Here is a 26,295-nt window from a genome sequence, read left to right as displayed (position 1 = left end):
CAATTCCTTCATTTTTCATAGTAGCTCTGTTGCACTGCAGCCTGCAGACCTACAAGGCCTGTATTTGCCCAGCTTCAAGACCAAACAGTCTGGAGTCCCTGACAGAGACATCAATAGTTTAATGCATGGGTGAGCTTACATGTCTGAAGCAAGGTCCTAGAGCAACACCCCACCATATGTGGCAGATGGCAGGCAGGACATGGTTGCTGTCTTTCCTCCTGGGGTTGGGGGTTGGGAGGTGGCCAGTTATAGGGAGAATTGATATCACATTGTCTCATCAGTTACCAGGGAAACCTGTAGAGGGGCATGCTCCTCACTGTCCCTTTGATAAGAACAATCACTAACTGGGGTAGGGAGGTCAGTCCTGTGGGTGGACTATAGATGAAGCAGGCACTGGTTGGGCAGGAGATGTACAGAGAGCAAGACAACAGCCGTCTTGAGTGGCCTGGCCGTATAAGCTCCATGATGCTCAATGAATTAAGAAAAGCTGTCCCAGATGGTGGTAAAATCTAGACAAGAATCCTAATTTTTAGGACAACAACTTATCCAATTTTGGTGATCTATAGCTTTTGAATGATTTATTACTGTATGATTTTCTCATTAACTTGTGTTTAAAGCTGTTATTTGATTGAGGACAGATTTAACTCATCATTCTCTTAACTACTGGTTATTGAACAAGATGCATAGGTTGCTTCTACAGATTACTAAGTCAATCTACTGACAATATAAACTGTTAATCCATTATGTAATTTCAATATCTTATTTAGTTTCTAGTAACTAAAAGATAAAATCATTATAATTGATTAATCTTCCTAAAGTAATACTTTCAATCTGTGAAATTAAACAACTTCCTTTTGTTTGCTGCATCATTTCTAGATTTCTCCATCCAGTTTTTAAGACCTTTCATAATTTAGCCTCATCTCAACTACTCAATTTGATTTCTCTCCTCTTAAAATAACCATTTATCCTGCTTTTCACTTGCCATTTTTACTACTAATAAAATGCCTGGAAAATTATCATTTAATCTCAGTTTTAATTACTGACCATAGAATCATCTGAAAGTTAAGTAATTTATTGTATTAATTGGCTTTGGCTACTAGCACACAGTGTACCCCATATCTGGGCTTGACTGTTAACTCACTTTTCAATACATTTCACAGAACCAGAAAAGTAGGATCTGGAGTCAACATACCATTGGCTATGAGTTGTCAATTTTGACTTCTTTATCTGGCTTTAACAGTCCTTCTTAAAACTGACTTTAGTGGTCTGCGGTAAACCTTGTCACACATCAGGTATATGAGAAGGCATTCGCAAGAAGAATATCACCTTTTCTATTCTTTTCTCATGACAATATATCTCTGTCAGTAATGAAGCTTCTTCCTAAATCAAGAAACCAAATTTAAAAATGATTAAATCAGCCATCACTGAATACATTAAAATTATTACCATATAACAGATGGTTGATACTGACTTCTGGTTTTTATGTCTCTCACATATCTAATCTGTCAAAAAAAAAAGTGCTCAAAATACGGAAGGACTAACTTTATATGAAAATAAGAAACTAAACAAACTTACCAGTACCTAAGTATGTTTGTCATCATTCAGAAAGTATTCTGAATCAGTATAAGTATGTTTAGCTATGGATCAAAGGACTAAGAAAGAATTACATGTTGTTTGAGTTGGTTTATGATAGGTGGTAATTTCGTTTCAACTTTTCTCTTCTTCTCTAACTTAACAGACTGAAGTTCTAAGAACATCTTTAACCTGAAAGCCATGATCATTCTACCATAAAGATTAGTCAACAAACATCAGCGTCAAACTTTTGAAACCCAAATTCAATGAAATATTCTAGAAAACTGTCAGAGAGAAATGATATGTTACTTATAGGGGAAAACAATTTAACTCACAGCATACTTTTCCTCATAAATGGTAGAGGCCAGAAAGAAGTGGCACAACATCTTTCAGGCATAGAAAGAAAAGAATTGCCAACTCAAAATTCATTATCCCATGACAACATCCTTCAGGAAGGAAAGGGAAATAAAGACATTCTCTGATGAAAGAAAATCAAGAGAAAATTTTGCTAGCACACCTATCCTAAAGGAATGGCTAAAGAAAGCTCTCTAAAAATAAAGGGAATTTTAAAAAAAGAATCTGGAACATCAGGAAGGAAGAAGAAGTAACAAACAAAAGAGATAAGGCATGGGTAAATATAATAGATTTTACCTCTTTTCTTGAGTTTCTAAATTATGTGTGGGGGCCATAGCAAAAATTATGACTATCTTTTATGGTACTCAGCATATAATGGAAATGCATACATTATACAAGATGTGAGTAAAAAAATGTTCAGAGAGAGGCAACATTTCTATATCTGACTCTAACTGGTAAACGTCAGCACCAATAGGCTGATGTTATTTCTATATAATGTTATACATAGAGTAACTACAACAGAAAGCTGTAAAAAGAGAAAGACTCAAAACACTATAGACTAGGGAAAATAGAGTTCTAAAAATGTTCAAGCATACAAGAGGAAGGCAAGCAAGCGAAGCTAATGAAAACAGAAAGAAACAAACAGAAAACAAGAAAGAAAATGTCAGTCTTAAGCCTTAACATTTCAGTAATTGTATTAAATATAAATTGTCTAATTATATTACTTAAAAGAGATAGAAAAAAGGATTAGTCAACAACACATATATGAACTGTTGATCACATTTCTATTTCAAATAAAATTATGCCATCCTACTTAATGAAAGATATTGCAATTCAATCATCACATTTTACATAGTAAACATATATACCTTATATATATGTAGTGCCATATAGATATGAGATTTCAGATTTATTGTGAAGATAAGCTTTACAAATTCAGGTTTAATAAATTAAATATCAGAAAATAAATTAGATATTCAAAAACAGATCTCTTAATTAACATGGTGGAATAAAAATGACCACTAGAAATTGTGGTTCAAGCAATTTCTCAGCATACATCAAAAATAAACCATATATTAACTTTTTTAAAGTTTTAGTTACATATTTTTATTAGAGCTATACCAAGTTTTATGATACAACTAATGTGGCCCTAATTAAAATCTGTACATATTACATGTAGCTATTAATATATATTTATTCATCTATATATTAATATTTAGAAGGTATACCTCCAAATATAAAATGAGAACAGTGACTGGTATAAGCCATGGCATTATGAAATACTATTCTGATACATTAAAATGGGATTACTTTGGTGTTTTAGTATGTTCATTGTATATTATTGTTCTTTTTTTCTAACACAGAGCATTCATATTTTCTGGAAGATTTTTTCATAATACAATATGAAAATATTCCATTATGCCTACTGATTTAAAAAAAACTATCTACTAATAGGCCAGGATATTTGCTAATTGCATGACAGTTGTCAAATATGTATTCTTTGATCACTTTGGTTACCATCAAAAAATCTATGGTCATATCTATAGAACCAATAGATCCTTATTCTGACAAAGCTATGTAACTTATGCCTGCAGTAGGTATAATAATTGATAATAGGATTGTTTTTAGAATGAAATGCAATAATGTATTAAAGTACCTAGTGTACTGAGTAGAAATTAGTAAGCATTCAATAATAATAGCTAAATCTGTCATAATAAAAACATATTATTTTGTATGTTTTTACCGACATATCAGCAAATATATGCATCTTAAAACTTATGACAAAATTAGTTAAATAATGTTAAACCAAGAATTGAGGACTATTACATCTAATTGGAAGCATGCAGACCTTATGCTTACAGATACATCAAAATTCCATGCATATTTCACCAATCAATTGGTTCTGTGCCCATCTGAAAGCAGGCAAATTCTTTGCCAACTGAGATATCAGGGAAGCCCATTTCAAATAATAGCTTTTCCAATTCACAGATTTCTATTCAAGGAACTAAATTTACAGTTTTGTTAATCCAGAATTAATGTATTATAAATCCCACTTCACCTCTCCATACTTCCAACTTATTTTTCCAGCCATGTCTGCAATTCTTAGGAAAAAAACAATTAGGTTAGGGAAGAAAACTTTGATCTTCTTGTTAAAATGAAACTTCCAATAATACTAAAGTAAGAATTTCTTAGAGGACAATCATCACTGTATATCAAAGCTCCAAAATACTTCCTGAAATTTATTTTCTCTTTGTGTTTCTTGCTAGTTACTATGCATGTGTGTATGCTAAGTCGCTTCAGTCGGGTCCGACTCTTTGTGACCCTATAGGCTGTAGTAGCCCCCCAGGCTCCTATGTCCATGGAATTCTCCAGGCAAGAATACTGGAGTGGGTTGCCATGCCCTCCTCCAGGGGATCTTCCCAAGTCAGGGATCAAATTCATGTCTCTTACATCTCTTATATCTCCTGCACTGGCAGCCGGGTTCTTTACCACTTGCATCACCTGGGAAGCCCCGCTAGATACTTATAGAGACTACCATATCGGCCAGGGGTGGAAATGGAGATTGGAAGGGAGACAAACAGAAACTCCCTAAGAGCCACACTACTCATCTCTGAATATCTTACAGCATTGTTGTCTTTATTAAAGGTTAATATAATGGCTTCAATTTGTCATAGCTTGTTCATGAAGCAAAATCTCTCATGTCTTTCATGAAAAAGAGTTTATACATGATTCTAGACTTTTGGAGGTCTAAATTCAACAAAGCAAAGTCCAAAATGAGGTTCTTTTCTGGCCCAAATTTGACTTTGCTTCTGGGTTCTACTTTCTTATCTAGAGATTTAACTCTTCCCAAGCATTAACACAAGAAAAGCCCACTTTCTGAAAGAAGACTGCAGGAAAACTTTACCTGACTTTGTCAAACTTGAAACTTTGTCATACTCGAAAATGTACAATAGATTCACACCTACCATATCAGGTATGGTTTCATAACACAGTATTCTCCATCCCCTCAAAAATCAAAGTCCTGATTTTATTTGCCAGCCATTCTGGTGTATTAGGACTAGCAGACTAAAAGAATGGTCAAATTACTGTAATTATGTCAAATTATTTTAAATCCATTTACTAAGGAGAACCACTATTGTGACTCCTTTTCAGTTTTGCAGGACTCCCTTTGGCCACCTGATGCAAAGAGTGGACTCATTGGAAAACACCCTGATTCTGGAAAAGATTGAGGGCAAGAGAAGGGGGCAACAGAGGATGAGATGGTTGGATGGCATCACTGAGTCGGTGGATGTGAGTTTGAGCAAACTCGGGGAGATAGTGAAGGACAGGGAAGCCTGGCATGCTGTAGTTCATGGGTTCGCAAAGAGTCGGATACAACTTAGCAACTGAACAACAACAATACAATCTAAAGAATGTTTGGAAATATCAAATTATTTTGATGCTATCAGGACTTATTAATTTGAATATTTCCAACTTAACTGATCATCACCAGAAGATGGCATAAATATACTAAATAAGAACATGAATATTTAGAGACACTTTCCTTACTGAGGGACACAAATAATGTTCTAAAATTATACTGCACAATCCAATTTTAATTTGTTTCCTTATATTCTCACACAGTTCTTATTTACTGTAGAGACTGGGTGTCTTATAAAAATGCAAACATATTCTTTTCATCTACATTAATATCGATAACCAGAATTTTTAAAAGGCAGAAATCTGTTTCAGTCTAGAGTCATATCTGGAAAAAATAAAATCTTTACTTCAGTTGATATTTTTCAATATGAAATACCTATTTTTCTTGTCACTTTAAAGGAAATAAACATTGATAAATGTTATTAACATTTAATGAATGATTAATAGCATTGCCTTTTCCATAATAATTTATTATAAGAAGTGTTTTATCACGATCAAGAGACATGTAAATAATTCTATGCATTGCCATTTATAAATGCTTTATAACAGTTTGATAGAACATTATTTAGAACCTGTTTCAAATATGAAAATGGTAAAAAAACAAGCCTTCTAATGCCTGAATCTTTAAAGTCTGTGTTCTCATTAATCAAGTTTCTTAAATCATTCCTAAATGTTACCTCAATTCAAAATGCAACTTCCATTTCTTATTCAGATTTACCCTCAAGTAGGAATAGAACAAATCTACAGCACTCAAGCCAGAGTGAGCAGTAGGCCAAGGTGTAGTGGTAACAAAAGCCCTGGAGCATTACCTGCCATTGAAGCTTAGGATGTTCTGGTACTAATTTTAGATAGATTTTTAAGAGATATAGTAGGAAGGAGTTTATAACAGATTTGTACATAAACCTTTCAAGCTAATTTACTGACATTAAACCTAACCTAGAAAGGAATGTCACCTTTCATTGGAAAATGGGACATTTCCAACCATATGTGGCATTTTTCTCCTCTCTGGCCTCTTAATAGAAATTTAGTCTTAATTCTGCCATTGAAGATCCATTGTACATATAAGCCTTTCAGAAACTGGATGAGAAGGAAACTTTTCCCTGGCCTCTCCTGAGGGTAAGAAGTAAAGCAGTCACAGATCACTTTGGGGGGTTGGAGGTGGAGGTTGGTGTGAGGGGATTGCTTAGAGGTTTATTACTCCTTAGCCATGGTCAGAAATGAGTTTTAAGGAATTTAAGAATACTTTGATAGTACCTCTTCTCCTTCATGCCTTTCATCTGCTTCTTTCAGGGACTAAGTCATTGGTTAAATTCTTGAGCATGTGTAATCAGCAATACCACACTCAGGTTAAAAATATATATATATATATATATATATATATATATATATATATATATAATATATATTCAAGTAAAATAAACCAAAGAAAGGAAATTAATAAGGAAACTCCTACAGCATTATGTGTGTCTGTGTCTGTGTATGTATATGTATTAGTCGCTCAGTCGTGTCAGACTCTTTGCAACCCCATGGACTGTAGCTGGCCAGGCTCCTCTGTCCATGGAATTCTGCAGGCGAGAGTACTGGAGTGGGTTACCATCCCCTTCTCCAGGGGATCTTCCCAACCCAGGGATTGAACCCAGGTCTCCTGCATTGCGGGGCTCCAGGGGATCTTCCCAACCCAGGGATCGAACCCACGTCTCCTGCATTGCAGGCAGACTCTTTACCGTCTGAGCCACCAGGGAAGTCCCTACCATACTATACAGAACACTAATCCAAAATTTGACAAAAGGAATTCCACATGTAAAAGGATATATTTAATTCTGTAGTTAATATTTTGTAAATAGGAGAAAGCTGTCTACCGTCTCTACTTCTTGTGCCTTCTCCCTTGGTTTTCCCTTTAGCATTAATCTTTCTCTCTTTACCACCCTCCTCTCTACTCAGATCTACCCTTCCTGCCTCCAGCTCCTCTCCTCACCTTTGTATCTACAGAATCTTTTTCCTAAATATAACTTTGATCATAACACTCCTTCAAGGACCTGTCCTTCCTTTCATTAGCATATCTGACCCAAGACTCACAGAACACATTTGTCTGTGGACATGTCACATGCTGTTTGATGAAAAGAGGAATCTTTGATCAAATACACTTGAGAAATTCAGGGTAAACAGAGTAAAGTCCATTTCTCTACTTATCATAATCTTGGATACCCCCAAAACTTACTGTGAATTTTTAAGTTAGAACTAAGATATGAAAAGGGAAAGTGTTAGTCACTCAGTCATGTCCAATTCTTTGCGGCCCCATGGACTGTAGCCCATCAGGCTCCTCTGTCTATGGAAATCTCCAGGCAGGAATTCTGGAGTGGGTTGCCATTTCCATCTCCAGGCGATCTCCCTGACCCAGGGATTGAATCGCTTCTCTTGCATTGCAGGCAGGTTCTTTACCATCTGAGCCACCAGGAAAGCCCAAGATATGAAATATTTCCTAAACTTATTGGTCCATCAGAATCCATTTTCACAGAACATCATCTTCCAACATCTCAAAGGAGACTTAAGAATCCTTTTGAGATACTGGTCGACAGTATAATGAATCAATTATAAACGTGATGTTCCATGAACTTCACAATAGGGCCTTGTGCTAGTTTACCAGAGCTGCCATAACAAAGTGTGATAAATTGGGTGGCTTAAAACAACAGCTCTTAATGCTTGAAGTTCAAAATCAAGGTGTCAGCAGGGCTGTGCTTTCTCTGAAGTCTCTAGAGGAGGACTCTTTCTATACTTCTTCTTGATTGCTGGCGGTTGCCAGAATTTCTTGACATTTCTCACCTTGTAGCTGCATAACTGCAATCATAGTTGTATTATATGACTCACAGACATAACATACTTAAGAGAAAGCATGACTTCTTATATTTCCTTCCACTTCATAGCATAAAATAACTGAAAATATTTTATCAAGCATGTCCACTGTGTTATTAAATTTGTGATTTGTAGCTATCTGTAAAGGTGCTGTCTAATATTGTCTACTCAAACAGTTCTTTTTCCTGAATCTTCTGCTATATTCATCACACTGTGCTGTTGACATCCTCCTGCATAATGAACCTGGAGGCAAATATTTCCAATATTTTCTAATACAGAAGAATAAGTCTATAAATTGATTTCTTTGAGAGAAGAAATATTTTAAAAATAAAGTGTCTGGTACTCAAAGGGTCAGTTCAGAGTTTGTTGTTTTTTGTCCAAACCATAATTTCTCTCTGCTCTTGGAACTTGACTCTTGGCAGAAAAATAGGTCTAAAAGGGCTGATGCTGATGTTTGCAACAAACTTTGAAGAATTTGGTAAATGTTCCATTTATCCTAAGCTAACCTTTTGACAATCTTGGTGGAGAATCCCTTTATAATAATGGATTCTGAAGGTATATATATTTGTCTAGGCCTGGCCCCACAACATGGACAAAAGCGAAGCCTCTACTTAGTCACTTTGCTACACGCACACACACATTCATAAATATATACACATATCACACACACATTTTAATAAATATGCACATATAGACACACAGACATTCATAAATACATGCACATTCATAAATACACACATACAGACATGCATGCACACACTAAAATGATGCACCAATCCTTATATATCTTGAATATTCCTAATTTTACAGGTAAAGTGGAGAAAGAAATGTCCGGAATGGTTTCAGCATGAAATTTATAATGAGTTTCTACTGTCTCACCAATGAGATAAGGAACAGGATGAAATAATGGCAGCTAATTTGTTTATCAGGAGTAAAGCTAGTAGCTCAGTCAGTAAAGAATCTGCCTGCAAGGCAGGACACCCAGGTTTGATTCCTGGGTCGGAAAGATCCCCTGGAAAAGGAAATGGGAACTTACTCCAATATTCTTGCCTAGAGAGTTGCATGGACATAGGAGCCTGGCAGGCTACAGTCAACGGGGTTGCAAGAGTCCGACCTGATTTAGCGACTGAACCACCAATTTGTTTATAAATAGCCTGAGGGAAGCTCCAGACCTCAGCTCCGGCAACAAGTATTGTTTTAAAAAGAATGCATGCCTTAGCCTCTCCCCACTTAATCTATGTGAACCACACCTGGCATTCATTTAGTTTCTTAAATGCTGCACCTTCTTTCTTTGAGATTCAAAACTTGGTCACAGATGTTTCTTTCGGTCACCTAGTTAACTGGTACTCTTCTTCCAAATTCCAGGGTAAATAGCCCTTTCTTAGGGAAACTTAGACTAGAATGAGTGCTAGGTCAGCTCCTCCTTTTCTAGTCTTTTATAACCTTGAGCATAGTTCTTTTATGGGCTACCCTGATGGCGCAGGGGTAAAGAATCCTCCTGCCAATGAAAGAGATGCAGGTTTGATTCCTGGTTTGGGATGATTCCCTGGAGTAGGAAATGGCAACCCACTCCAATATTCTTGCCTGAGAAATTCCATGGACAGAGGAGCCTAGTGACCTACAGTCCATGGGGTCAGACACGACTTAGCAACAACAGCAAATATTTCTTTTATTATGCTATTCAAAGTTACAATTATACATTTATTTGTGTGATTATTTAATGAAAGTTTGTGTCTCAAGAAAGCAAAGGTTATCTAATTTGTATAACATTTTCTCCCCTATACCTAACAGAGTGACTGGCACACATACAGCAGATGAACAATAAATACTTGTTGATTTGACAGGAGGTCATCTCTGTAAGGGAGAAGGAAATGGCAACCCACTCCAGTGTTCTTGCCTGGAGAATCCCAGGGACAGGGGAGCCTGCCTGGTGGACTGCCATCTATGGGGTCGCACAGAGTTGGACACAACTGAAGTGACTTAGTATCTCTGTAAGATCAGAAAGCACAAAGCATCACTGCCTTGTATCAAAAAAGATGAGCTAAATATGGCTCAAACTGTAAAGGAAACGTATTGGTTTACAAGCTGGAAGGTCCTGATGCGGAATGAATTTCAAGGATGGTTTGACTCAGTAGATCAATGTGTTCTTCAAGAGCCCTGATCGTTTTCATCTGTCTCCTTCTGCAGCATCATCTTAGACCTGGTTTCCATCTGCACCAGTGGCTGTGGCCAAATAGGATGGAGTATGTTGACTGAACTAAGTTGATGCAGGCTTACCTCTTGGTACCAATGATTTCATAAACAGGTTGATATGTGAAGGAATATCTCAGTAGTCTGAAGAAAAGTAAGAGATGAATGGATATTGAATAGGCATTGCGTAGGATAAAATGTGCCATACTGTTGCTATGTAACTATGCAGTACATACTGGATACAGCTTATTAAGAGTATTATAGAAAAGTGATAATGAATCTCACGGAGAGTTATGGATTCAATTGTGTCTCCCTCCTCCAAAATTATATGTTGAAGCCTTAACCCTCCAGTAACTCAGAATGTGATTGTGTTTGGAGATAAGGTCTTTAAAAAGGTGATTAAGTGAGGCCATTAGGGCAGGTTCTGATCCAATATGACCAATGTCCTTATAAGAAGAGATTAGGACACAAACAACACAGATGGAGGGATAACGATGTGAATTCACAGGAAGAAGGTGTCCATCTGCAAACCAAGGAGTGAGGGCTCAGAATAAACAAATCCACTGACACCATGAGCTAGCCTCCAGAATTGTGAGAAAATATATTTCTGTCATTTCAGCCACTCAGTTTGTGGATTTTGTTACAGCAGCCCTAGAAAACTAAAGCATGAAGATAACATAATTTCCAAATTAATTAGACAACTATGTAGAACTTAACAGAAGTACAGTGATGGCATAGGTAACACAGAGCTCATTTAAGGCTCATTTACATGGCTTTTCACTGAATTCAACTTTCTTCCATCACATACAGCTTTCTATGATACTCTCATGCAAGTAAATTCCTGTCAGGGTTTAAAAACCCTCAAATTCTGGCTTTTTTATACTCAGGCTTTTATATTACTGCTCTTTTATAATCACACTTACATCATCTTCCTAGAAGACTTAATGTAAGAGTCTATGTATTTCTATTTAAAAAGTGGTTATAAATACTAGATATTTTGTCCCTTGAACATAACTGAACAAGAGCATGTTCACATTACTTATTCAGCAAGAGAAACTAAGGTCTGCCTAAAGAGGTCGCCCTAAAGAATACCCATGACTCAGCATCCCAGAGTTCTGGAAAGCCATTAGTCCCACTGTCTAACTCCAAAGATTGTTGTCATAAATCCTTCTCCTCAGCAGATGTTCACACTTCAACAATGTGACTGTTAGTAAATGTGAAGTGAGTATTGACATTTTGCAACAGTTGGAGAATGACAGACAAATTCAGGGCCCAGCAAAATTCAAGGCCCTGCATCTACATAGACACCATAAGGGTTAATACAGAGACCTTTAGATCAGAAGAGAAAACAATTACAACATAAACCTACTAGCCCTTGAAAAAGTTGAAACTCAAATCCTCTGCTTTCCTTCTCTTAATTTAGGATTGCTATACCAGACATGAACATTGGGTCATAAACTCAGCTGTGCTAGAACTACAGATTTATGTATCTCTTTAGAGTTCATTTTAATTCCTGTAATGATCTTCCATTCCAGGGCCATGCTGGTTATACTCCATCTGCCCCATATCCAATCTCACCTCTTCCTCTGCTTGGTTCTGTGCCCCAGGATGCTGACCTCTACAAGGTGCATATCACATACTCCCTTGTTCTTGGGGCTTCCAGGTAGGTTTGACCAATGGAATGAGAAAGCAGGTGATAGCCAATTCCCCACCCTCACTTCTTTGCTGTTGGGCAAAGCCCTCAGCAGGATACAGGAACCTTTTGCGATATAGGGCAGAAATCTATGCTTTCTGCCTTACTGGTTTGTGGAGAAATCTGTGAATTCCTAGGTAAAATGATGTCAGGCAGGCTGGAGCAAGGCATGTAGGAGAGAAATCTTTCCAAATGTTAACAGTCATTTGAGGGGACTTCCCCAGTGGACTTCAACAAAAACTGAAGATGATACATATCCCATTGGGCAACTCTAAAGGTAAATGAACTCAGCCTGTCATGGTTCAGTGGCTGACTCTGCCTTCCAATGCAAGGGGTGCAAATTCAACCCCTGCTTGGGGAAGTAAGATCTCATATCCCACAAGCTTTGGGGTGTAGCCAAAAAATTAAACAAAAAACTCAGTCATTTTAGCTCAATTAGTTCTTACTGGCTGAACATCAACCTTCATTCTTCTCTGATCCACGACCCTCCCTGTGGGAGTGAGTGAGTGTGAGGCTTCTGCTAGACGATCCTGTGGCCTAAATGAGGCACACTGACCTCACAGAATTACAACCCAATATTTTCAAAAAGAGAATGAAACTTTGATTCCATAGTATCAATAAACATCTTAACTACTATGAGCCTCAACTTCTTCAACCAAAAGTGAAGATGATACATATCCCATTGGATAACTCTAAAGGTAAATTAGCTTAGCATGTGTAATATTCTCAGTAAAGTGAATGACACCTAGTTTAAAGATGGTACTGGAACAACCAGTACCAGTCTATGATTTAAATAAGGCAAAGTGAAATACACACATACACGTATGCTTTGAATTTGTAATCAATATAAGCAAGTATATATACTTGATAAAGCAATACAAAAATCATTACTTTTCAAAATAATATGAAATACTTTCTTTTATTTTATTGTTTGGATTTACTTTTTCAACGGAAAAATCAGGATGGATCAACCCTCTGTTTGTTACAAGATAAAATTCTGTGACATTGTAATATCAATCTTATCCCAGCACAGTCCTGCCCACTCTCAACAGTTGCACTTTTGCTGTGGTTTTCCCTCCTAAATCAGAAGAAAGTACTTTCTTTTCGATTCTGAAAAGTCTTAAAATAAGCAAGTATAGTATTTTTACATTGAAATGAAACATCTGGTCATTTTATCCCATGCTAAAACTAACACTCAGAGTTACTGTAATGTTTATTTAACGGATTCTTTATTCATGAAAATAATATTACAACTAATAAATTGCCATGAGTAGTCAGGGACTGCTTTCAACAATTTCTTTTCCTTTTTTATGCAATAAAAACTATCTTTATGAATTAAAAAATGTCTATGAAAATTTGAACATTAGGAAATCTAGATACAAACTTTAATTCTGCCACCAGTAATTTCATAATCGCCAACAATTTACTCAATTCCCTCACCAGCTAAATAAGGGATTGTGATAGGTGATCCTTAAGGTACACTTCAAATAGAATATTATATCTTGGTATTCCTAAAGTACTTTTAGCATAAAATAGCACCTAACATACTTTCAGCATATGCATATACTTGCTAGGGCTTCCCTGGTAGCTCAGCTGGTAAAGAATCTGCCTGCCATGCAGGATTTGATTGATTTGGTTTGATTCCTGGGTTGGGAAGATCCTTTGGAGAAGGGATAGGCTACCTACTCGGGTATTCTTGGGCTTTCCTGGTGGGCTTTCCTAGGCATCCCTAGTAGTCCAGTGCATAGAAATAGAAAGTTGGTAAAGAATCTGCCTGCAATGCAGAAAACCTGGGTTCGATCGCTGGGTTGGAAAGATCCCCTGGAGAAGGGAATGGCTACCTACTCCAGGGTTTGGAAGATCCCCTGGAGAAGGGGACGGCTACCTACTCCAGTAGAATTGCCTGGAGAATTCCATGGACAGAGGAATCTGGCAGCCTATTGTCCATGGGGTTACAAAGAGTCGGACACCACTGAGCCACTTTCACTTTCATACATTCAGCAATTATATCTTGAGCCATATGTGTTTAATAATCACAGCAACCCTACTTTGCAGATAAGAAATATTTTGAATTCAAATCCTATTGTCCTGTAAATATTGCCTTCTTTTTATTTTGATTTTCCAAGATAAACTGAAAGCTTAAATGACTGAAAATAAAGTTTCACAAGTAATCAGTCAGCCAGTAAGTAGATAAGCAGCAATTTTAGTAAATTTGAAAGACTGATAGGTATTCAAAATGTGTCAGTTAAGAAATGTAGAGATATTCTTAATCCATTTATAAATAAACTGTAGATATAATTCTGCATTTCTAGAGAACAGAAAAATAACACCTTCAAGAAAAAACACCCTCTTTCTGCCTCAATGGAGCCAGATTGTTTTACTCTAAGCAAATACCAGGGGTGTGGCACCTGCTGCCTATTTTCCTGCTGTGCTTCTCAGGCAGGTGTTTCTTTGTTGACTGCTTGTGGAATTCAATGGATGGTTGGCTCATAATCTGCAAATCGTTGCTTACATATTTATTTTTGTAGTCAGTAGATTGTTTTCTGGATAGATTATACCAGTTTCCTAAAATTTACATGAAAACAGTGACTCCGTTTTCTACTGGTGGAACTTTCAAAAAGACTCACAAGCTAGGAATGTTTGTAACTATTCTATAAGTAGAAAAGTCTAGGAAATATAAAATAAGCTCAAATGAATACTTAAAAATTTAACATACTTTAATTTAGTAAAGGGGAGTGACAATGGCCATTTATATGACTGTGTTGTGAGGATTAAAAGAATGCTATCGACAAAACATTTTTTTCTTAAATGTGAGATGATACTGCTCTTGGCTAAACATTAGTCTCATTTATAAAGTCTTAAAAAATATCTTTCTGAAGCAGTGATGACATTTTCTTTCATACTATGCAATGTTTTTCTACACAGAGTGCTGTAAAAAATAATCCTTGGGGATACAGAACTTGAACTTCACTTCTATTTATTGATGCAAAAACATCAGTAAATAGAAATGTCAGTAATTAGAATCAGTAAATAGAAATGACACATCATTTCTATTTGGATACAATCTGATGTCAGTTCTTCTGAGTCACTGAAATTAAATCTCAAAGTACTTATTTCCCTGGATAGAGCAATAGAAAAAAAACAACTATCAATTGATCGATAAATTTTTACAGCCAATGCTATGGTATCAGGACCCCAGACAATTAGACATTTCAGACTCAGTATATCTACTATTTGCTGATGACATGGTCTTTTATGTATAAAGCCCTTGAGATTCCACAAAAAAACTTAGAATAAATGAATTCAGCAAAGTAGCAAGATACAAAATCAACACAAACAACTGAGTTTCACTTCTATATACTATAAATAATAATTTGAAAAGGAAATAAAGAAAACAATTTCATTTACAATACCATCAAAAGGAATAAAATATTTAAAAATAAACCTAAACAGGGATATGAAAGATTTGTACATTGAAAATTATAAAACACTGCTGAAAGGAATTAAAGAAGACACAAATAAATGAAAGACACTCTGTGTTCATGGACTGGAAGATTTAATATTGTTAAGATGTCCATAAAATCTGAAGTGATTTTCCTATTCAATGCAATTTCTATACAAATCTCAACAGTATTTATTTCACAGAAATAGAAAAATATCCTAAAATTCTTATGGAATCTCAATGGACCCTAAATAACCAAACAACTTTAAGAAAGAACAAATTTGTAGGCATTAATCTTCCTAATTTCCAGACATATTACAAATCTATAGTAATAAAATCAGCAGCATGATACTGTCATAAAGACAGACAAATAAACCAATAGGCTAGAACAAAGATCCCAGTATCAACCTTCACATATATTATCAAATGATCTTCAGCCAGGGTGCTAAGACCCCATTGAGGGGAAAAGACAGTCTCTTCAACAAACGGTGCTGGGTAAACTGGATATCCACATTCAAGAATGGAAAATGGACCTTTTTCTTACACTATATATAAAAGTTGAATCAAAATAGATTACAGAACTAAACATAAGACTTATAACTATAAAACTAGAAGAAAACATTGGGAAGCTTTATGACATTAGACTTGGCAATGTGTTCTTGAATATGACACAAAAGGCATAAACGAGCAAAAATAGATATTAAACTAAAACTATTTTGCATCAAAGGAAACAATCAACAGAGTAAATAAGAAACATCTAATGGGAGAAAATATTTACAAATCATATATCTGATAAAGGATTGATATCCAGAATATATATAGAACTACAACTCGACAACAAAACATAACCCAATTAAAAATGGAACAGGACATTAATAGATATTTCTCAAAAGAGGATATTTTGTTGTTGTTGTTCAGTAGCTAAGTTGTGTCTGACCATTTGCAACCCCATGGAATGCACCAGGCCAGGCTTCCTTGTTCTTCACTATCTCCTAGAGTTTGCTCAGATTCATGTCCATTGAATCAGTGATGCTATCTAACTATGTCATCCTCTGCCACTCTATTCTCCTGCCCTCAATCTTTCCCAGCATCAGGGTCTTTTCCAATGAGTTGGCTCTTCACATGAGGTGGTGAAAGTATTGGAGCTTCAACTTCAGCATCAGTCCTTCAAATGAGTATTCAGGATTGACTTATTTTAGAATTGACTGGTTTGATCTCCTGGTGGTTCAAAGGACTCTCAAGAGTCTTCTCCAGCACCATAATTCAAAAGCATCAGTTCTTCAGTGCTCAACCTTCTTTATGGTCCAGCTCTCATATCTGTACATGACTACTGGAAAAGTCCATACCTTTGACTATACGGACTTTTGTCAGCAGAGTGGTGTATTTTGTCAGCAGAGTGTATTCTGCTTTTGAATACACTACCTAGGTTTGTCATAGTTTTCCTTCCAAGGAGCAAATGTCTTTTAATTTCATGCCTGCAGTCACTGTCAGCAGCGATTTTGGAGCCCAAGAAAATAAAATATGTCTCTGCTTCCACTTTTTCCCCTTCAATTAATATTTACCATGAAATGATGGGACTGGATGCCATGATATTTGTTTCTTGAATGTTGAGTTTCAAGCCAGTTTTTTCACTCTCCTCTTTCACCTCCATCAAGAAACTCTTTAGTTCCTCCTCACTTTCTTCCATTAGAATGGTATCATCTTCATGCCTGAGGTTGTTGATATTTCTCCCGGCAATTTTGATTCCAGCTTGTAATTCACCCAGCCTGGCATTTCACATGATGTACTCTGCATAAAAGTTAAATAAACAGCATGACAACATATAGCCTTGTTGTACTCCTTTCCCAATTTTGAATCAGTCTGTTGTTCCATTTCTGGTTCTAACTGTTGCATCTTGACCTACATACAGGCTTCTCAGGAGACAGGAAGGTGGTCTGGTATTCCCATCTCTTTCAGAATTTTCCACAGTTTGTTGTGATCCATACAGTCAAAGGCTTTCGTGAAGTCAATGAAGAAGTAGATGTTTTTCTGGAATTTCTTTGCTTTCTCTATGATTCAACAAATGATGGCAATTTGATCTCTGGTTCCTCTGCCTTTTCTAAACCCAGCTTGTACATCCAGAAGTTCTCAGTTCACGTACTGCTGAAGCCTAGTTTGAAAGATTTTGAGCATAACCTTGATAACACTGAAATGAGTACAACCGGAAAGTAGTTTTAACATTTTTTGGCACTGCCCTTCTGTGGGACTGGAATGAAAAGTGACCTTTTTCAGTCCTGTGGTCACTGTTGAGTTTTCCAAATTTGCTGATATATTGAGTGCAGCACTTTAATAGTGTCATCTTCTAGGATTTGAAATAGCTCAGCAGGAATTTCATCACCTCCACTAGCTTTGTTTGTAGTAATGTTTCCTAAGGCCCACTTGACTTCACACTATAGGATGTCTTGCTCTAGGTGAGTGATCACATCACTGTGGTTATCCTGTTTATTAGGACCTTATTGTATAGTTTTTCTGTGTGTTCTTAATCTCTTCTACTTCTATTAGGTCCTGACTGTTTCTGTCCTTTATCATGCCCATTCTTGCATGAAATGGTCCCTTGATAACTCCAATTTTCTTAAAAAGATCTCTGGTCCTTCTCATTCTATTGTTTTCTTCTATTTCTTTGCACTGTTCATTTAAGACGGCCTTTTTATCTCCCCTTGCTATTCTCTGAAACTCTGCATTCAGTTGGGTATATCTTTCCATTTCTCCCTTGCCTTTCACTTCTCTTCTTTCCTCAGCTACTTGTAAAGCCTCCTCAGACAACCACTTTGCCTGCTTGCATTTATTTTTCTCTGGGATGATTTACTGCCTCCTTTATGTTACAAACCTCTGTCTGCAGTTCTTCAGGCACTCTTTCTATCAGATCTAATCCCTTGAATCTATTTGTCACCTTCACTGTATAATCATATGGGATTTGATTTAGGTCATGCCTAAATCGCCTAGTGGTTTTCCCTTCTTTCTTCAGTTTAGCCCTGAATTTTGCAATAAGGAGCTCATAATCAGCTTCAGGTCTTGTTTTGTCTGACTGTATAGAATAGAGCTTGTCCATCTTTGGATGCAAAGGTGCCTATATAAATGACCAAGTATGAAAAGATGATAAACATCACTAATCATTCAGGAAATAGAAATTAAAACCACAAAGAGATTACTCCATACTTCTTTACTATCAAAAAGGTAGAAATAACATGTGTTGGAGAGGATGTGGAGAAAATGGAACCCTTGTGGATTGTTGTGGGATTGCAAAATGGTGGAATTACCATAAAAAACAGAATGGGGGTTTCTCAAAATATTAAAAATATAACTACCATATGATCCAGAAATCTCACTTCTGGGTATATAGCCAAAAGACTTGATAGCAGGGTATTCAAAAGATATTTGCACCCAAATATTCATTGCAACATGATTTACAGGAGCCCAGAGATGGAAGAAACCTAATGTTTGTTGAAAAATACATAGATAAATAAAATGTAGTATATACACACACTGGAATATTATTGAGTCTTAGAAAGAAGGAAATTCTGTCACATGCTACAACATGGATGAACTTTGAGGATACAATGCTAAGTGAATTAATCCAGTCACAAAAACATGTGTACTATATATTTAACTTAAATGAAACATCTAAGTAGTCAAATTAATAGAAACAGAAAATAACAGTGGTTGCCAGGGGCCGGGGGAAAGCAGGAAAGGGGAGCTGCTGTTTAATGGGCATAGAGTTTGAGATTTGCAAGATGAAAAAGTTCTGGAGATCTGTTTCACAATAAAGTGAATATACTTCATGCTAGTGAGCTGTGTCTTAAAAATGGCTAGGATGGTAAATTTATGTTATGTGTTTTTTTATCACAGTTAAAATAATTATAGCTAGATTAGTTCAACAAGAATATTGTCAATTTTATATGTCCTCTTGAAAGAGAATATACAGTTGACTCAAACAACATGGGAGTTAGGGGTTCTGAGCCTTGCAGTCCAAAGTCCATGTAAACCTTTACACTTGGCCCTCTATATTCATGGTTCCGTATCCTTGGCTTCAACCAACCATGGATTATGTAGCGCTTTAGTGTGCACTTAGTAAAAAAATTCCATGTATAAGTGGACCCTGACTGTTCAAATTTGTGTAGTTCAAGGGTTAACTATAGTTCCTAGTAACATTTAACAAGTTTCTCCTACAGCACTCACCTAGCCTGTGAAATATATATTTTAGAGCACTGATCTGAGGAAGTGTACTATCAAATGAAGACTGAATGGCTATTACCTTCAGTCTACACAGCAGAACCACAACAATACTCACAGCCATTATTTGGCTGTCAGTACCACCAAAAGTAATATTTAAGATCAAATTCCATATAATTTCAGCCATCTTAGAGAAAGAATATTGAAGTGTGGCACATCTTTGTCTTTATGAAATATACTGAAAATTTTAAAGCTGTGGGGAATGATCATTACAAATAAGGTTACTAATCTTAATCGTGTTAGGTGTGTTTTTCACATCATGACAAAAAATAAACCCCTCCTGCATACAGGACCATTTTCCTAGGTCAGCAGACTCTACCTGCCAAACTGCCAGTAAACAAAATACTATTCTCTCTGTTATTGAACTATTTCATACTTTAGCTCTTTGGCTCCAAATTAGTGTACCAGTTTCTTGGAAGAAATTAGTGTAGTTCAGGGATTCATGTCTTTTATTACAACCAGAGGGATAAAATAAACTCCAGAAGCGTTTTGTTTCTGTTGTTAAATGTCTCTTAGCAACATTTTATGCAATGGAGAGTTTTCTCTTTTAAAAATACTGCTTATAAATGTGCATCTAACCTTTTACCTATGGTAGAAATGTTACAGTCATCCTTCACATTTTCCTTTTCCTTAGAAAAAAATCACCATGATTTGCTTATTTTATCAAATAATGTAAACAAATCTATTCTTTTTTTTTTATCAACAGCCAGTGTGGAGCTTATTAAGAATGTAAACTCTGGAACAACATAATCCTGGGTTTATGTCCAAGCTCTTCTAACTCTTACCTCTGATCTTCAACAAAGTACTTAAGTTTTCTCCATTGTACTTTCCTAAAAATGCACATAATAATAATTTCCATTCATATGATTTTTGTATTAAATGACTTATTACACTAAAAATTATATATTTGGCACATTTGTTGTTGTTGTTTAGTTGCTAAAGTGTGTCCGACTCTTTTGCCACCCTATGGACCTGTCAGGCAAGAATAATGGAGTTGGTTGCTATTTCCTCCTCCAGGGGATCTTCCCGACACAGGAATCAAACTTACATCTCCTGCTCGGCAGGCAGATTCTTTACCACTGCACCACCAGGCTGACAGCTAAATAATGTTAACTTTTATCAGTATTATCTCTGTTACCACTGTCATAGTTTCAACTCCTGTGGTCTCATCACTGGAGAGCTATAACAATCACTGAATTGGTCCACTCCAATTCCATTCTCCAAATACCATCTAGAGTGACCAGTCGATAGCACAAATCTGACCACATCACTTCTACACTTATAATCCATCCACAGTTTTCTACCACTGACAAGACTGAAAGACAAAAGGTCCTCATATGGCAAAGAAGAGCCTCCATGATTGGATGCCGTGTTATCTCTTCAGCTTTATATGATGCCTTACAGCCTCTCACATTACACTTCCTAGGATATGTCATGTTATACTGTGCCTTCATACAAGTGAAACCATGCCGTGCCCACCTGCCTTTCCTTGACTGAGAGCTTTCTCTGACCATCAAAGCCCATTTTCTCACCTGTATGTCAGGCAGAAAGTGTTGGGAAATCAACATCTCCCAGGAGAAAACTTTAATCAATGACTAGTAGAAGCTGGTGCATAAAAACTCACACTCCCATCATCTCCTAGTAATCACTTAGGAATAACTCTGAAATGCATAGTCCATACTGTCCTTCAGAGTTCTCCAGCAGGGTGAAACTCAGGTTACCCATAGCAACTGCTGCTGCTGCTGCTGCTAAGTCGCTTCAGTCGTGTCCGACTCTGTGCGACCCCAGAGACGGCAGCCCACCAGGCAGGTTCTCCTGTCCCTGGGATTCTCCAGGCAAGAACACTGGAGTGGGTTGCCGTTTCCTTCTCCAATGCATGAAAGTGAAAAGTGAAAGTGAAGCCGCTCAGTCATGTCTGACTCTTCGCAACCCCATGGACTCCAGTCTACCAGGCTCCTCCGTCCATGGGATTTTCCAGGCAAGAGTACTGCAGTGGGGTGCCATTGCCTTCTCCACCCATAGCAACTACTTGAGAGCAAACTTTTTATTAAGATCATGTCCTCACCATCTTGGGGTTTCCCTTGTAGCTCAGTCAGTAAAGAATCTGCCTGCAATGCAGAAGACCCAGGTTCGATCCCTGGGTTGGGAAGATCCCCTGGAGAAGGAAATGGCAACTGTTCCGGCATTCTTGCCTGGAGAATCCCATGGACAGAGAATCTTGGTGGGCTTCAGTCCATGGGGTTGCAAGAGTTGGACACGACTGAGTGACTAAACCACCACCACTACCACCACCTCACCATCTTACTTCCTCACTGGTGTGTCCTGGTGTCACCTGCCAAATAAACCACTCATTCTCAAATCCCACTGTTGGGATCTGATTTGGTGGATCCCAAACTATGACCTTGGTAATTAACATTACCTGCAGCTAGAGCCAGATAGCTTATAACTAAACACATTTTTCTTTTCACTTTTGTGAAGTCTAATAAAGACTGGTCAGCTCTTCTCCATATTGTTGCCACACCATCTGGACCATACAGGCTAGGTCAGCAGGGAAAGCAGGATGAAAGAGGCACCCCCACTCTTGACTGCCTTAGCTAAGTAGAGACTTACACTACTTTCACACATAGTCCATTTACCAGAACCTGTCATATAGCCTAACTTAATTACAAAGCAGATTATAAATTATAGATGGGATAATTGGTGAGCTCTCACCATTTCTCCCCTACTCAATTTCCCATTGTTCTACAAAGTACATCATGGTTCAACACTTCAGTCCTCTGATATTAGATCAGAGATGTTTCCCATGTGATATCTTAATGCTTTTTATAAAAGTCTATTCATTATACCAATATAATTTATGTTTATGTTGGTTAGGCTGAACTACCATCCAGTGAGATCCTTGAATACAGAGATAATACTTTGCTTTTCTTTTATTCCAACCTCTTAATAGAAAATAAGCTTCTCTTTGTCAAGGAGCTTATCGTCAGTATTTTAAAAGCTTCCAATTTTTGATAATCAAATTCCATAAACTTTTAAGTATAAAAAGTTCCATAAGCTTTTAAGTATTCCATAGTTGTTGAAATGGAAATGAATGACTAGGGAGAAATCAGAAAGTTCAGGATAGTGTATTCTCCATGTCTCTGTCACATTACTTGTCAATTTCCTGGTATATTCAGAGAAAGTGAGAAGAAATGTAACATTAAAACAGAATAAACTGAGTGGTTTTAACCTCTAGTTTTCAGACTACCAATTTGAAAAATGGTTGTCCACATTTTATACTAATAACTATGTTAATATTTTGCTGATTTCTAGTAGACACAGGTGAAAGTATAATTGGATATTTTCCTGTGACATACTAAAATATTGTTTATCTCTAATTTTTACTAAGAACTATCAGGTTAAACTTATTACTACAGTTACATCTTTCTTTGTAGGATATGATCTTTTGGCAGGGGATCAAAATGAAACTATATATTTCATATTTTCAAATGAAATACATAAAAGAGAAAAACAATATACATATAAGGAAGGAGAGCATGTGTGAAGTGACTTTTATTTGAAGCAGTATGGCAGACTCGAGACCTTGAACATTCCTTCTAAGTAAAATAAGAAAAAATAACATAGGATATAAACATCTTTTTTAAATGTTACCACTGATCTAGCAAGAAATAAAGAATAGACAAAAGACAAAAAAATAAAATGAAAACAGAAATCCCAAGATGTAAGAGAAATAAAGGTAAGCTTTATCCTCAGGGCATCTGTAAACCTTGGTGACCTTGAACAGAGCATTCTCTGCTGCTATGAAAGTCACAGGGACAGAAGCAGAGCCTAAGGCTTGCCCAAGGCGGGAGTCTAATACAACTCTCAGGTTAAAGCTAGGATCCAGGAAGGACAGTTGTTCCACATAATGGTAATGAGAAACAAGCCTGGCACACCGAAAGGACAACAAGTAAAGTTGCCTGTCTTGACATTCACCTTGTATGGAGGGGGAATACAATCTGCCCCGAGAATATTTAACAAAAGCAGTCCTCACATATGTCTGTAGCCCAAATTCACATAACCAGAAACTTCAAGAGAAGCCTTTAAGATAAGCTCTGGACCTCTAGATGACCGGCAGAATCAAAAAAATCCTTCTTGGGAGAAACAACTATAACCCAGTCTTCAAATAATTACCAAAAATAACAATCTAAGGGACATGAGATCACAGAAAAAAAATACAAAAGCCATAGAAACTAGTTACCATAATTAAGAGGCAGAACCCAATGTGTGAAGAATTCCAATACTGGAATTCTTACAACCAGAATGTAAAATAACTATGGTTATATATTTCAAAATTGGGCTTCCCTGTGGCTCAGATGGTAAAGAATCTGCCTCCAATGCAAGAGACCTGAGTTAGATCCCTGGGTCAGGAAGATCCCCTAGAGAAGGGAATAGCAACCCACTCCAATATTCTTGCCTGGAGAATTCCATGGACAGAGGAGCCTGGGAGGCTACAGTTCATGGGATAGCAAAGAACTGGATACGACTGAGTGATTAACACTTTCATACATTTCAAAACATGAAATAGAGGTTTAAAAATTTAAATAAGAAATAAAGAAAAATTAAAAAATAAGAATGCAGGCCTAAAATAGAATCAAGAAATTTGTAGAAATGAAAACTAAAATAATTAAAATCAAAATTTTGATGGTGAGTTAAACAACAAATTAAACAGCTTAAGAGAAAAGAAGAAATGCAAGATGGATCCATAAGAACTCTCCTGAAAGCAGCTCAGAGAGACAAAGAGTTGGAAAATGTGAAAGAGACTAAATAAAGTATGCATGTATAAATAGCTAGAATAAATACCAAAAGAAACAGGGTATTATTACTAAAATAGTGAGTGAAATTTGCTCAGTCATGTCCGACTCTTTGCGACTCCATGGATTATACAGTTCACAGAATTCTCCAGTCCAATAATGGAGTGGGTAGCCTTTCTGTTCTCCAGGGGATCTTCCCAACTCAGGGATCAAACTCAGGTCTCCCGCATTGCAAGCAGATTCTTTACCAGCTGAGCCACAGGGGAAGCCCAAGAATACTGGAGTAGGTAGCCTATCCCTTCTCCAGGGGATGTTCCTGACCCAGGAATTGAATCGGGGTCTCCTGCATTGCAGGTGGATTCTTTATCAACTGAGCTATCACGGAAGCCCCTGATATTTTAGATATTAGATATTTGTTATATCAAAATAACTTAATGGAAAATTATAATAAAAACAAGAAAAATTAACAATGGCAGTGAAACGGATAAACAGTACAAAATGAGTATCTGAAGATACCAGAAATTAATTCTAATATATCATTAATCCTATAACAATGTATAACTGACTCCAAATTGGGAAAGGAGTATGTCAAGGCTGTGTATTGTCACCCTGCTTATTTAACTTCTATGCAGAGCACATCATGAGAAATGCCGGGCTGGATGAAGCACAGGCTGGAATCAAGATTGCCGGGAGAAATACCAATAACCTCAGATATGCAGATGACACCACCCTTATGGCAGAAAGTGAAGAGGAACTGAAGAGCCTCTTGATGAATGTAAAAGAGGAGAGTGAAAAAGCTGGCTTAAAACTCAACATTCAAGAAACAAAGATCACTGCATCCAATCCATCACTTCATGGTAAATAGATGGGGAAACAATGGAAACAGTGACAGAATTTATTTTCTTGGGCTCCAAAATCACTGAAGATAGTGACTGCAGCCATGAAATTAAAAGATGCTTGGTCCTTGGAAGAAAAGCTATGACCAACGTAGACAGCATATTAAAAAGCAGAGACATTACTTTGCCAAAAAAAGTCCATGTAATCAAAGGTATGGTTTTTCCAGTAGTCATGTATGAATGTGAGAGTTGGACTTATAAAGAAAGCTGAGCACCAAAGAACTGATATTTTTGAACTTTGGTGTTGGAGAAGACTCTTGAGAGTCCCTTGGAGTGCAAGGAGATCCAACCAGTCCATCCTAAAGGAAATCAGTCCTGAATATTCATTGGAAGGACTGATGTTGAAGCTGAATCTCCAATCCTTTGGCCACCTGATGTGAAATACTGAGTCGTTAGAAAAGACCCTGGTGCTGGGAAAGATTGAAGGCAGGAGGAGCAGGGGACAAAAGAGGATGAGATGGTTGGATGGCATCACAGACCTGAAGGACATGACTTTGAGCAAACTCTGATGGGCAGGGAAGCCTGGCATGCTGCAGTCCATGGGGTACGACCAAAGGGTCGGACACAACTGAGCGACTGAACTGAACTGATAACAATATAAATAGAGTAAACTCTATATTTGAAAGACAAATTTGAGTTTCCAGACTGTATACAAAATAAAGTAAAATCTAGTCTTACATTGTTTGCATGAAGCCTACCTAAATTACCAAAATTCAGAAAGATTGAATGTCAAATGATAGAAAAGACACACCAGGCAAACACTAATCAAAACAAAGGTTGTCTCAATATATTTGAAAGCAAACCAAGTAGATTTTA

General features: G+C 36.9%; 1 long non-coding RNA gene across 1 annotated transcript in view; it reads right to left on the bottom strand.

Moving 5' to 3' along the window:
• Window positions 1–1,200: 1,200 nt before the first annotated feature.
• LOC136153634 (uncharacterized) overlaps window positions 1,201–26,295 on the bottom strand; it is a 55,348-nt gene continuing 30,253 nt past the window's right edge. Inside the window, exon 3 of the long non-coding RNA XR_010660418.1 lies at window positions 1,201–1,380. This is a non-coding gene — a long non-coding RNA (uncharacterized lncRNA). The remainder of the gene's footprint in view (window positions 1,381–26,295) is intronic.

Source organism: Muntiacus reevesi, chromosome X (genome assembly GCF_963930625.1).
Source record: "Muntiacus reevesi chromosome X, mMunRee1.1, whole genome shotgun sequence".
NCBI lineage: Eukaryota > Metazoa > Chordata > Mammalia > Artiodactyla > Cervidae > Muntiacus > Muntiacus reevesi.
The sequence above is the reverse complement of the archived record's forward strand: the minus strand, read 5'-3'. Positions and strand labels throughout refer to the sequence as shown.